Genomic DNA, 13,235 nt, shown 5'->3' with positions numbered 1-13,235 from the left:
AGTATAATAATTTTTCTATCATGGTGTAACATCGCCAAAATCTCCATATATATATATATATATATATATATATATATATATATAGAGAGAGAGAGAGAGAGAGAGAGAGAGAGAGAGAGAGAGAGAGAGAGAGGGAGGGAGGGAGGGAGGGAGGGAGGGAGGGAGGGAGGGAGGGAGAGAGAGAGAGAGAGAGAGAGAGAGAGAGAGAGAGAGAGGGAGAGGGGAGAGAGACACCAATAATCAGAAAGTAAAAATAGAAAATATTTACAGATTCTTGTATACAAATTTACCTTTCCAATACTTATTGATTACCATAAATATACCATCATCTATAATTATAATCCAACATTATCCTTTGTCTCTCTCCCATCACTTCTGGGTCCAATCGTACCACATATTCCAACTACCAGAAAAGTCTGAGTCTCTTTTACCCTTGATCAGTTTTGTAAGTCTATCGGACTCTGCACGTTCCATGATTTTATAAATTATTTTTGAGTCCGTTGGTAAGTCCTCATTCTTCCATTCTTGTGTGAATGCCAGTCTCCCTGCAGTAATTATATGCAGCATCAAATACCATTTAGTCAATCCAATATTTGCGGGTCTAACCCTCAACAAAAAGGTTTCTGGTTTCAGTTCCACTCTACAGTGTGTAATTACAAGCAACCATCGTCGTATTTTCATCCAATATTTAGCTGCCAGCGGGCATGTCCACCATTGGTGGAAGTAAGTTCCATTGCTATGCCCACATTTCCAGCACTGTGAAGATGTCCCATACATCCATTTTTCATTGCACCTTTGTTATTCATGTTTATGCACATATTTTCAACTAACAGCCAGCACTTGATTGGAGTTAGTTAAGGGTCAACAGAATTCAAGAAGGGTAGGATTTAGTACGTTTGTGGCAACGTAGAGATTCTAGGCTGAGCCCTTTTTTAACTCCACCTCCAGGTTCTGCCACTCCTTCTGCATTTAGTTTGAATAAGTAGGCTGCTTTCTCATCCAAGCACCCTTATCTTCAAAGTAGGTAGTACCCCCGTTTCCCCGAAAATAGGACCCAACCGGAAAATAAGCCCTAGCATGATTTTTCAGGATGCTCGTAATATAAGCTCTACCCACAAAATAAGCCCCAGCTTGTCAGCCAGATGGATGCATTTAGTACCGTATTTCCCCCAAAATAAGACCTAACCAGAAAATAAGCCCTAATGCATCTTTTGGAGCAAAAATTAATATAAGACCCAGTCTTATTTTCGGGGAAACACGGTAGAAACTAAAACAGGAAAAGCTATATACAGGCAACAAATGAACAATGCCAGTGAAGCTTGCCATCTTTCAGCTTGGGTATGAATTGGATTGCTTACATTGAAGTAATCTCTCTCTCTCTCTCCCTCCTTCTCTCTCTCTCTCTCTCTCTCTCTCTCCCTCCCTCCCTCCCTCCCCCCACTCTCTCTCTCCCCCCTCCTCCCACTCTCTCTCTCTTCCCCTCCCCCCTCCCTCTCCCCCTCTCTCTCTTCTTCCACTCTCTCTCTCTTTCCTCCTCCCACTCTCTCACACACACACCTACCTACCTCAATTTCTCTCCTCAGCATGCTAGTAGTATACTTGGAAAGAAAATCCAAAAGACCAAATGCTAATTAAAAAAAGCACTGGCACAATATTTGGGAAACCACTAAAGACTAATTATAAGTAGACAAATTCCAGGAGAAGGAGTTGGCCCTGGCCCTTTCAATGCAATGTACCTATCTATTACATTTCACCCATCGATTCCAGATCTTATTTTAATAAATGTCCTCTTAAATCAAATTATAAAGGTTTTAATGTTCTGTCTGATATTACTTCGGTCAATCTTCAAATATTTGTTTGAAGTTATCACACATTAATTTTAATTCAATTTTGAGACTGAATTTAATTTACATTTTAGAGATTTTTTTTTGTCGAGCGGCTGTATAAGCCATCCGTTGCAGCCTGCCACACGATCAGTGGGAACGAAATGCAGAGTGACAGGCAACGTATATTTAACTGTAACATGAATGCAGTTAAAATTCTGCTCTTTGGGTTTGTCATTCTTTATATTAATACGTTATGAGGTCCATCTCCAAAATAGGAACGTGAAGTTATTTTTGTCAGTGAACTCCAATTCACTTTTGGAAGACGGAAATGAGAGTTTATTGCCACTTGTTCCTGGCGATTTGAATGAATTGGCAAAGATGTCTGAATGATGTCCTGGGTTATTTAAACTGACATCAAGAAGAAAGGTCAGGTTGCTTGGAATCTCAGAGGGAAACACACACCTGGACTCAACCTGACAATCAGTTTCCAGAGTTTATATATTTAGCTCTGAAGGAGTACAAATATCTTCCCACTTTGGGTTACTAAGACAAACTTTAAAGTTGGTTTTGTTTTGTTTCCTGCTTTTCCTCAGCCATAATTCTTCTTGCCACCAGAGTCAACATGTTGTTTTATTTGTTTCATTTATGTATCTCTCCAGAATTATTTGAATCTTGGCAGTTTGTTCTTTAATTTACCGAGATTAATTGTACATTCAAAGAATCATTCGGGGAAATCAAGTAATTTCTTTACTTACATTCATAGATTCACAGGCATAAGCAAGCAAATGTTTTATTGAAGTAACTTGATAAATGTTCATTAATTGAAGTGGCCATGGAAATTTATATTATTTGTTCCACTGAGAAATGGGGGGAAAAAAAGTGAAGTGTTATTGACTTATCTATGGTTTGTTTTTGCAAATGTTGGATTTGGGGATAGTTGTTTATTTGAGGAAAGGAGAAAAAATAGATCTAGTCCAGTGATGGTTAACCTTTTTGGTGCCGAGTGCCCAAAGCAAATGCACGTGCCCCAACCCCAAAATGCAATGCGAGTGCCCCCGCGCATGTGCACATGTTTCCTGCGCATGTGACCTCTGTACATGTATCCTGGTCCCCATTTTGGCTTCCAGGTTGGTGTAGACCCAAAACAGGGCTGGGGGGGCCCTTGCGATCTCCACAGTTTCTCCCCACCCCCCCTCACCGCGTCCTAGCTTTCTCCTGCATTCCTGCTCAGAGAGGTACCTGCGGCAGGTGGAACCTGCGGAGATCAGGGAAGGCCCCGCCCCTGCGCATGCACAGCAGAGACCCGAAGACCAGCTGGCCAACAGGCAACGGCTGGAGTACCCACAGAGAGGGCTCTTCCACCTGTGTGCCACCATAGGTTCACCATCACGGATCTAGTCCGTTACCATGGTTCATGCTACTGCTGGCCTCTCATAGTTGCTCCCTCCGTGAAACCAAGTGATTTCCTCTTTCATGAAATAACTCTAAAATCACCTTTATTCTGTACAATTTAACAGTACTTACTTCGAATGCTGCATTTTAGATTCTGAGTTTAGTCTGTTCTCGGCCAGTGAGACTTTACTGCGCAATATCCTCTCAGCAATGGAGTGGGACTATTGAGAAAATAAATTACTACTATTAAGTGGGAACTGGCAACGTAAAGGGGGCTTTGAGACATGAGAAAGTACAATCCTAATAAGCCTGGGAAAAGGTCTCCAAAAGGACACGCCAGGATGTTATCTCTGTAATTAAAAAATAAAATAAGCAAAATGAAACCACTGCAAAAAGAATCCATAACATTTATGTGGGGGTGGGGGTGGTAATCCATTACCTGGATATTTTTAGAGAATGCACCAAGATTTCAAACAAAATGCCTGTACTTTATAGCTTTCCCAGAAACTCCCCAAGGCTAATGCTGTTATTGCCACCATTAATGTGGCTAAAATTGACTTGACTTGGCTTGCCGAGCTTGTGATAAGCATTTTCTTCTGGCTTCTGTTTTTGGCAAGCCACGTTTAATGCTGGTAGACTTTAACAAGCAGAATGTCCCACTGGATTATCATCCATAAATTTATGGTTACCAGCTTTGGTGCAAATTAAGTTTTTTTTATGGAAAGAATAAGAAATGATACTTCAAACCTCATTTGGAGTTTCATACAGGGGTGAAATTCAGCAGGTTCTGACAGGCTCTGGAGAACCAGTAGCGGAAACTTTGAGTCGTTTGGAGAACCGGCAAATACCATCTCTGGCTAGCCCCAGAGTGGGGTGGGAATGGGGATTTTGTAATATCCTTCCCCAGGAGTGGGGAGGGAATGGGGATTTTGCAGTGTCCTTACCCTGCAGTGGCGTGGGAATGGAGATTTTGCAGTATCCTTCCCCTGCCACGCCCACCAAGCTACACCATGCCATCCCCACAGAACCGGTAGTAAAAAAATTTGAATTCCACCACTGGTTTCATATGAAGTATAGTTCAAAACACAGATTGGTAAAAGACCAGAAGAAAAAACAGGAATCATCTACAACATACCATGTAAGAACGGCAACAACTACTATGTAGGACAAACGGGCAGAAGGCATCCATGAACACCAGCTGGCAGTCAGAAGACATGGTGAAAATTCTTTAATTTCACAACATATAGACAGATTTAACCCTAGATTCAATTGAGAAAATGTGACCCTCCTAGACTAGGCCAAGTCCAAAAACACCAGGGAATTTCTAGAAGGCTGGCACGCTGATAAATCAGCCATCAACAGACACATAGACATTAACAACATCTACAGACCATGCAAGAGAGTCGACAACCAGCCCAAAAGAGAACAAAAAGACTCCAGCACTTCTCCACCAGCAATTAGCACTCAGATCAATGTAGATTAACTCCAAGGTTTGTTTTTGTTTTTATTAAATTTATATACCTCCCTACTCCCGAAGGACTCGGGGCGGTGAACAGGCACAACATGAAATACATTAATACAAAAGTTAGAAACATAATTAAAACCAGATTAAATAATTTAGCCCGAGACAATTAAAAATCCCAGTAATTTAAAACAGATTAAAATTTTGATTTAAAAGAATTTTAAAACAGGGGAGAAAATTAGGCCAGGCCGGCTTGCTGGAATAGGAGGGTCTTAAGAGCACGGCGGAAAGTGCGCAGATCCGGGATCCTCCGTATCTCTGGGGGGAGCTCGTTCCAGATAGTGGGTGCCCCCACAGAGAAGGCCCTCCCCCTGGGGGCCGCCAGTCGACATTGTTTGGCTGACGGCACCCGGAGGAGCCCCTCACTATGAGAGCGTACCGGCCGGTCGGAGGCTGTTTGTGGTAGTAGGCGGTCCCATAAAAAGGTTAACTTCAGACCAACAATCAAGTAAGCAATAATATCCCGATCAAGAGACTGTCAAAGAGCCATCAGTAAACAGCCCAACCAAAGAATCTCTAAGAAAGCCCCCACCCAAACAGACAGACAAGACACCAGAATATAAACTGACAGCAAACAGCACTCCTCACTAAGACTGATCATGTTACCTAGTCAGGGTAATGAAAGGTCTGCAAGAAAACAAGTAAGCTCAGAGAGCACCAAGGACCCCTCATTTCAATCCTGAGCTACAGATATTTTCCTTTTATCAGATTGGTAATAATTCAAAATGACCATACAGGATGACAAGCGTTGTCTTCACTCTTGGTACAGTTTATCCTGAAGAAAGTCTAATTTACAACACCTCGGACTTAGAAAACCATGGTAGTCAAAAGAAGAAGGAAGTGAACAACGGATAGGATCCTGAAAAGATGGAGCTCTAGAACTTGCAACTCCTTGAAAATTTACCGTACTTTTCGGAGTATAAAATGCACTTTTTTCCACCCTAAAAGAGGGTGGAAATGTTGGTGCGTCTTATACACCGAATACAGCCATTTTGGCCTCCCGAAACCCTGCCTCATGCGTCCAGTTTTCACCAAAAACAGCCCCCCCCCCTTTTTTTTTTTTTTTGCAAAAATGGGATGCACAGAAGGTTTGGGAGGCCTGTAGAGTGCTCCTGGGGGTTGGGGAGGAAAAAAACACAACACGTGGGAGTTTGGGTGGCCAAAAACAGGCTCGTTTTTCACAAAAGCGGGCCTGTTTTTTTCAAGAACGGGGCACGCAGAGGGTTTGGGAGGCCTGCAGAGGGCTCCTGGGGGCTGGGGAGGGCAAAAACCTTTTTTTTTTCTTGTTTACCTCTTCGAAATCTCAGTGCGTCTTATACTCCGGTGCGCCTTATAGTCCGAAAAATACAGTAAGTTTTGAACAAAGGAAGATAAGCCATTAGGCTGTCTGATGTAGCATTTTGAAGCCCGTGATTGTCTTTAAAATGATCTTGTAGGCTTCCTGAGAATGTCCCTGTCTCTTCTTAAATTAGGTGTGTTAGAATTAGAAAAAAGAATAGCCCTTATTTCCTCAGCTCTCATTATTAATCTCCTTGCTGCTCTCATAGTTTATCTTCTGCTGCTACAAATCTTCAAGTACATCTTGACATTTCTCTATTTCACTCTCTAAGAAACTGCTTCCCTTTGATGTGTTGACCTTTTTGGCTTGGTCTAAGCACCTTTTAACAGTTCAGTCAGATCTGAAGAAGCTTCTTGGATGAGAGGCGAAACGTCTTCAAAGTGCAGTTGCCTTTTCAAAAAAAAACACACCTTTGGGACAACCGTGACTTGGATGACTGAGAATCTCCATAGACAATCGGCCGATAAGTTTTATGTAGCCCACATTCTCAGTTAAAAGACTGTAGAGATTCTCAGTCATCCAGGTCATGATTGTCCCAAAGGTGTTTTTTTTTTTGTTTTTTTTTTTTTGAAAAGGCTACTGGACTTTCTTGTTTGTTCTTTGAAGAAAAAACTCCTACTAGGAGCACTAACTCAGGTGACCCTGAGGACACAGATAAACCTCCAAGTGCTTCCACGACCCTCTAAAAGGATGCAAATGGCCAGCTGTCTGCAAGGAATATAAATTCTTCCATTCCCCACCATCCTGTCAAGAGCTGAAGCAGCTTTTTGGATGAAAAGCGAAACGTCTCCCCCCCCCCCCCCCAAAAAAAAAAAAAAAAACAACCTCAAGAAAGTCCAGTTGCCTCCTGAAAAAGCACCTTTTGGACACATTCTAGATTCTTCTCCTCCTTCTCCTTCTCCTTCTCCTTCTCCTTCTCCTCCTCCTCCTCCTCCTCCTCCTCCTCCTCCTCCTCCTCCTCCTCCTCCTAAAGCATTTGGGAGACATTTTGGAAATCCAGACTGATTTCCTCATGAATCTTGAATTGGTGGGGGAGACGGTAGAACAAAACTTTTGAACAGTCTCGGGAGTTGAATGTCTACACCATGCTTTCCCTTCCTTTCCATGCCGAAAAAGGTCAGGAAACTTTAAATAGCCCATTTTCAGGAAGGCACAAAGGAAGAAAGCGCTGGTCCTTCCCACACCCTCAGAATGACTCATGTGGTAAAACTAATTAAAGTAGTTAAAGCGTTGTTGGTTAGAGAACAATAGAAAATACAAGCGCAAGACAGGAGGCGAACTTCATTTTGTGTTGCTTTTCTCCCTCTTGATTCGAAGTTCATAGCCACTGGGATGGTCAAATTGAATCAAAGTCGAATCGAAGGAGGATTCTTTGGAGTCAAGTCCACCCATTTGAAAGGAGCGAAAGATCTGCCTAAAAAGAGTAATTAAGTAGAAATCAGCTGGGAAAACCTCAAAATTGGGGAAATCCATCCAGCTGTGAAGAGCAAATTCACCATGTTGTGTTAGATGTATGTTATAAACAGGAGACGTTGAGCACCAGGGAAGCTGATGAGATCAATACATATAAGCCTTCCCTCTATTATTCCCTTCATGTGCTTTTCACTTTTCTAGTTTTTTGGAATAGATAAGCCCTGCTGAGATTTGAGCTAATTCCAAAAGAGAGACTGCCACTTCCTTTACTTGTCATTCAAATGGAGAAGAAGATCTGAAGTCTTCTACCCATCAACATGTATAAGTGTTGAGCTCACTGTAGCAGCACCCCAGAGCTCACTATAACAGCATTGCCCAAAAGGCATTAAGAATTGTTAGCCTAATCTTGCAAAGTTTCTTGTTGTGACCCAAGCCCAAATAAGTAGTATTAGACGCAAACAGTTCCAAAACAAACAGACTTTATTAGAACAGCTGAGATTTAACTCATTCTCAGCGTAGTCCAAACTAAATCAAAACAAATTCTTCATAACACAAATTCTTCAGTCTAATCATCAACCTTGGTATAATTAGGCAAACTGCCAAAGGCTTCTCTTGGCAAAAGTTCAGAAGCATAAGACACCGATCAGAGATAAGTGCAACAAGACAAGAACAAGTCTATCAACATTGTTTTCTGACAAAGAGCTCAAGAGCCATTGCTGGTCTTTTAAGCCTTATGGGAGGGACCAATTATCTCTTGGCCCTACTCCCGAGTCGTCCTCTTTGCTTTAGCTGCTCTTGCCTTCTGGGAGCTTTTCTCATACGTGCACTAGGAACAGGCTCCTCCTGTTCCTCTGCCTCTCTACTGTCAGCCTCTGGAGGCTCCGGGGTCTTCACATCACTCCCCAATGGCCCTGGCCCCATCTCTGCCTCCGTCGCAGAGCCCTCATCCGGACCTTCCCCAGCCTCCAGGACTGGCCCATGTTCTTCCTCAGCCTCATCGCTGTCCGACTCCGCTGCCAGTTTCACAGGCTGCTGGCGAAGCACAACACTTCTTCTCCGGTAACATTGTATTGCATACAAAAGTAGGGCATACAAAACCTTTGCCAGACCAATTCTTGACTACAGCTCATCCACCTGGAATCCACACTGTATATCAGACATTAAGACTATTGAGCGGGTCCAGACGTATTTCATGAGAAGAGTACGCCACTCCTCTACTCACAATAGAATCCCTTATGCCACCAGGCTTGAAATTCTGGGCTTGGACAATCATGAACTGCGCCGCCTGCAGTCCGATCTAAGCATAGTATACAAAATTGCCTGCTACAACGTCTTACCTGTCAACGACTTCTTCAGCTTCAACCACAATAATACACGGGCAATCGATACTAACTCAGGGTAAACTGCTCCAAACTCGATTGCAGAAAATATGACTTCAGCAACAGAGTGGTCAATGCCTGGAATGCTCTACCCAATTCGGTTGTTACAGCCTCAAAGCCTCACAATTTCAACCTCAAACTGTCTACCATGGACCTCACCTCGTTCCTAAGAGGTCCATAAAGGGGGTGTGCATAAGCGTACCAGTGTGCCTACCATCCCTGGCTCACTGCCCCCATTTATCTGTGTCTACTTCCTTTGTTTGTTTATGTTCATACCTATACCTGCTATCTTGTACATGTTTGACAAAATAAATACCATATTTTTCGGAGTATAAGACGCACCGGAATATAAGACACACCTTAGTTTTTGGGGAGGAAAATAAGAAAAAAGCTGATTGGCAGGTGGATCAGCCTCCCAAGGTGGAATACCCCCAATCAGCTGTTCCCAGAGGTGAATTTTAGCAACAGGTTCCTTGGTTGTGACTCTGTGCCTTGCTTTTTTTTGCTTTTTTTTCTGCCTCTGAAACTTCTGAAACAAAGCTTCAGAAAAAAAAAGCCTCTGAAGCTCTGTTTGGGGGCTTTTTTTTTCTGAAGTTCTGTTTGGAGGCTTTTTTTCTGAAGCTTCGTTTCTGATGCTTTTTTCAGCCTCTGAAACCTCTGTTTGTGAGGCTGGGCGGGGCTACATTTAGAGTATAAGACGCACCCAGATTTTCACCCTCTTTTTTGGGGGGGGGGGGAAGGTACGTCTTATCCTCTGAAAAATACGGTAAATAAAAATAAATAAATAAAATGCCATCCAGGAGCTACTTTTGTTCTAGCCAACTGAGATGGCCTGAACTCTTAAAAAAAAGTTTCCACCTCTACCCTTTCCCTGATTCTCCTAACCAAGTGGCAGAGCAGTCATTTTCCCCCCACGCCCTAATAAAAATAAACAAAAGTACCCAATTCCTGGCTCAGAAGCAGAATTATCGCAGTTACATCCGCTAGAAAATGCCCAAAGGGAGCTGGAGTATCTCCAAGCCGAGATCTCTTGACTAATTTTTATGCTTCCTAAATCAGCTTTCTGCAATGTGGTACCCTTTGGGCATATTGTTCCACAATTCCCATCATCGCAGGGCTGGCTGCTGCTGCTGCTGATGGGAATCGTAGTCTAACACGCTCCTAGACATCTAGCTGGGGAAGGTATTATATAGCCCCCCTCCCCTCACACACATTGCCTCTAGCCTTCGTTTTAATCCCCAGCACCAGGCACAGCTGTGGTTTGATGGAAGTGTAAACCAAAAGATGTTGAAATGCTGGGTTTAGGTAGACCTGAGGGTTTTTTTATTATTATTATTATTTTAAGGAGGAGATGAAAATTGCAGCCATAAAATGTGAAATCTTTCACTTGAAGGCAAGGTTAAACATTTTTTTTAAGTTTTTTATTAAATATACAGTTAAAATCATTGGACATAGTGCGACTTTTCTGGTTCAAACATTTCCCTCAAGTTTTACCTCACAACAAATACAATTCATATTCGATATATAAATATGTACAGTCTATCAAAATTCAGATAAATCTCTTTGCCTGTGAAAATTACTTTCAATACCAATACAATTCCTACCTATCACAAATACCTATCACATAATACCGCATAGCTCCCAACGACTGGTAAGATCCCACAGAGTTGGTCTCCTCCGAGTCCCATCAGCTAAACAATGTCAGTTGGCGGGCTCACGGGGGAGGGCCTTCTCTGTGGCTGCCCCGGCTCTCTGGAACCAATTACCTCCTGAGGTCCGGACTGCCCCCACCCTATTGGCCTTCCGGAAAGCGGTGAAGACCTAGCTTTTCCAGCAGGCCTGGGGCCGTTGATCTCGCTGCTGCAATCTTGAGAGACCCAGCCATGAATGGAGTGTATGGGTTTTTAATGTTTCTTTAAAACAACTTTTATGGTATATTGTTCGCATTATTTTTTGTTGTAAGCCGCCCAGAGTCCCCAGGGAGTTGGGCAGCATAGAAATGCAACAAATAAATAAACAAATAAATAAATAAATACTAACATAATAATTTTCCAACTCTCGATTTATCAATATTTCTTTATCCCGATGTTCTTCCTCCTCTCTGACCATTGATACATTTTATTCCAGATTTCATGATATTCGGTTTTATCCTTGTCTTTGAGTTCTAGAGTCAGCCTGTCCTTTTCTGTACAAGTCAGTATCTTATTTATTATCTCTTCTTCGGGGGGGGGGTCTCTTTTCCAATTTTGTGCGAAGACCAGGCAAGGCTAAACTTGACTGACAACAGAAATTTGACTTTGCGAAGTGAAACATTTGTTAAGTGGGTTTTGTCCCCTTTTACGACCTTTCTTGCCACCGTTGTTAAGTGAATCATTACAGCTGTTGAGTTAGGAACACGATTGTTAAGTGAAAATGGCTTCCCCCACTGATTTTGCTAGTCAGAAGGTCTCAAAAGTTGATCACGTGACCCCGAAGAGTTGGCAACCGTCATAAATATGAACCGTCATAAATATGAAAATATGAATGTATCTGAATTTTGATCACGTGACCACGGGGATGCTGAAATGGTTGTAAGTGTGAAAAAGCTATTATAAGTCATGTATCTGTGGAGATTCTCCCATCATCCATGTCCTTTTTGTCCCAAAGGTGCTTTTTCAAAAGGCAGCCGGACTTCTGTCTTTGTTTGAAGACATTTCACTTCTCATCCAAGTAGCTTCTTCAGTTCTTTCAAAGGGTGTTCTTCCCAAAATGCATAGCTAAATGTCTAGGGAGACTCTCAGTCATCCAGGTCATGGTTGCCCTAAAGATGCTTTTTCAAAAGACAACTGGATTCTTCTTTCTTTCTCCTTGAAGACATTTCTCTTCTCACCCAAAAAGGTGAAGGAAAAACAAAGGAAGTCCAGTTGCCTTTGGAAAAAGCACCTTTTGGATATTATAAGTCCCTTTTTTCCAGTGCCCTTGTTAATGAACAGTCATTAAACAACCTATTGTAAGTCAAGGACTTACTTGTAGTCTTGAAAACTCCATTTTGGAATAGCATTAAATGGTAGCTGTAACAGTTTCATTTAGATACGGGAAGTTAACCGAATGATCCGAATAAGGATTCCTTGAGCATGTTGATATTGATAATCACATCCATTTTAAGGCAATTTTTTAGGAAGGTATCATTCAGATATGAAGTTCATGTTCCCTAGGATTTACTAAGGAACTTCGGTGCTATTCTGTTCATTAAATTGTAGTCAAACTCTTCACTAAATCCAATAGAATAGAATAGATGAGAATAGAATACAATATAATACAATATTGTAGAATAGAATACTATACAATACAATACAGTACTGTAGAATAGAATAGAATAGAATAGAATAGAATAGAATAGAATAGAATAGAATAGAATAGAATAGAATAGAATAGAATAGAATAGTTGGAAAGGACCTTGGAGGTCTTCTAGTCTAACCCTGTACCATTTCAGACAAATGGTTGTCCCATCTCTTCTTAAAAATGTCCAGTGTTGGAGCATTCACAATTTCTGGTGGCAAGTCGTTCCACTAATTAATTGTTCTCACTGTTAGGAAATTTCTCCTTAGTTCTAGGTTGCGCAAGTTAACGCACAAGGGATGGTTTTCCCTGGGACTCCAAATGTAGCATGGTGCATTTTTAGTTAGGGGTTTTTTTTTTTCACTCCTCTTTTCGTTACGATAAGTTTTGATTCGGGATGAGCATCAGTAAATTGCCTGTTTCTATTGTGCACGGATTGCCGATCTAAAGGTCTGAGGGGGTTCTTGTTTTTTAAGTATCCTACCTCCTGTGATTAGTCTCCCAGCCTCCGTTCCAATTAGCACGTTGCACTTTTAATTTTAACATACGCGCAAGCCAGCCGAGCTGTTTACATTAAAACCCAGAAAACAAAAGAACTCGGTCAAATTCAATTTACCGTAGAGGGAGATTAACGGAACGCCTTTGGTCTATATGGGAAACGTATTAAAAGCACTTCAAACTGTGCATCCATTTTCATAGCCGTTTAGTAGATCAGAAAGCAATTGTAAGCGACATAAACCCGGCATTAACTCCTGTCAACTCCGCTCTTTTTTGCTGTTATAGATTGGTTTGGAATAATGGCGGGGCCTGAAGTGATTGCATCAGCTGTGCAAGAGGTATTACAAATATATTATAAATATGAATGAACGCGCCACGGGGAAATCCAGTTAACGCCACTGATAGTCACCTTCTCTATCGTAATAGTAGCTTTCACGTAAGTTTGTTTTCCTCTAAAAGCCCAACAGAGCTCTGACAGAACGGAACATGCCACTGTCCTCCCGACTCACAGTTCTTTTATCTTTTCAAAGCAAACGCCAACTGGCTTC

At 41.9% G+C, this 13,235-nt stretch overlaps 1 protein-coding gene across 2 annotated transcripts in view; it reads left to right on the top strand.

Annotated features, from left to right (window-relative positions):
• Nucleotides 1-13,235, top strand: part of DIAPH3 (diaphanous related formin 3) — a 115,370-nt gene that overhangs the window by 87,138 nt on the left and 14,997 nt on the right. The gene's annotated exons all lie outside the window — the stretch shown is intronic.

The sequence above is a fragment of the Pituophis catenifer genome, unplaced genomic scaffold, assembly GCF_029215685.1.
Source record: "Pituophis catenifer annectens isolate HBS135680 unplaced genomic scaffold, rPitCat1.0.hap2 SCAF_4, whole genome shotgun sequence".
NCBI classification, from domain to species: Eukaryota; Metazoa; Chordata; class Lepidosauria; order Squamata; family Colubridae; genus Pituophis; species Pituophis catenifer.
Note: the sequence above shows the minus strand (reverse complement) of the source record. Positions and strands in the feature narration are given on the sequence as shown.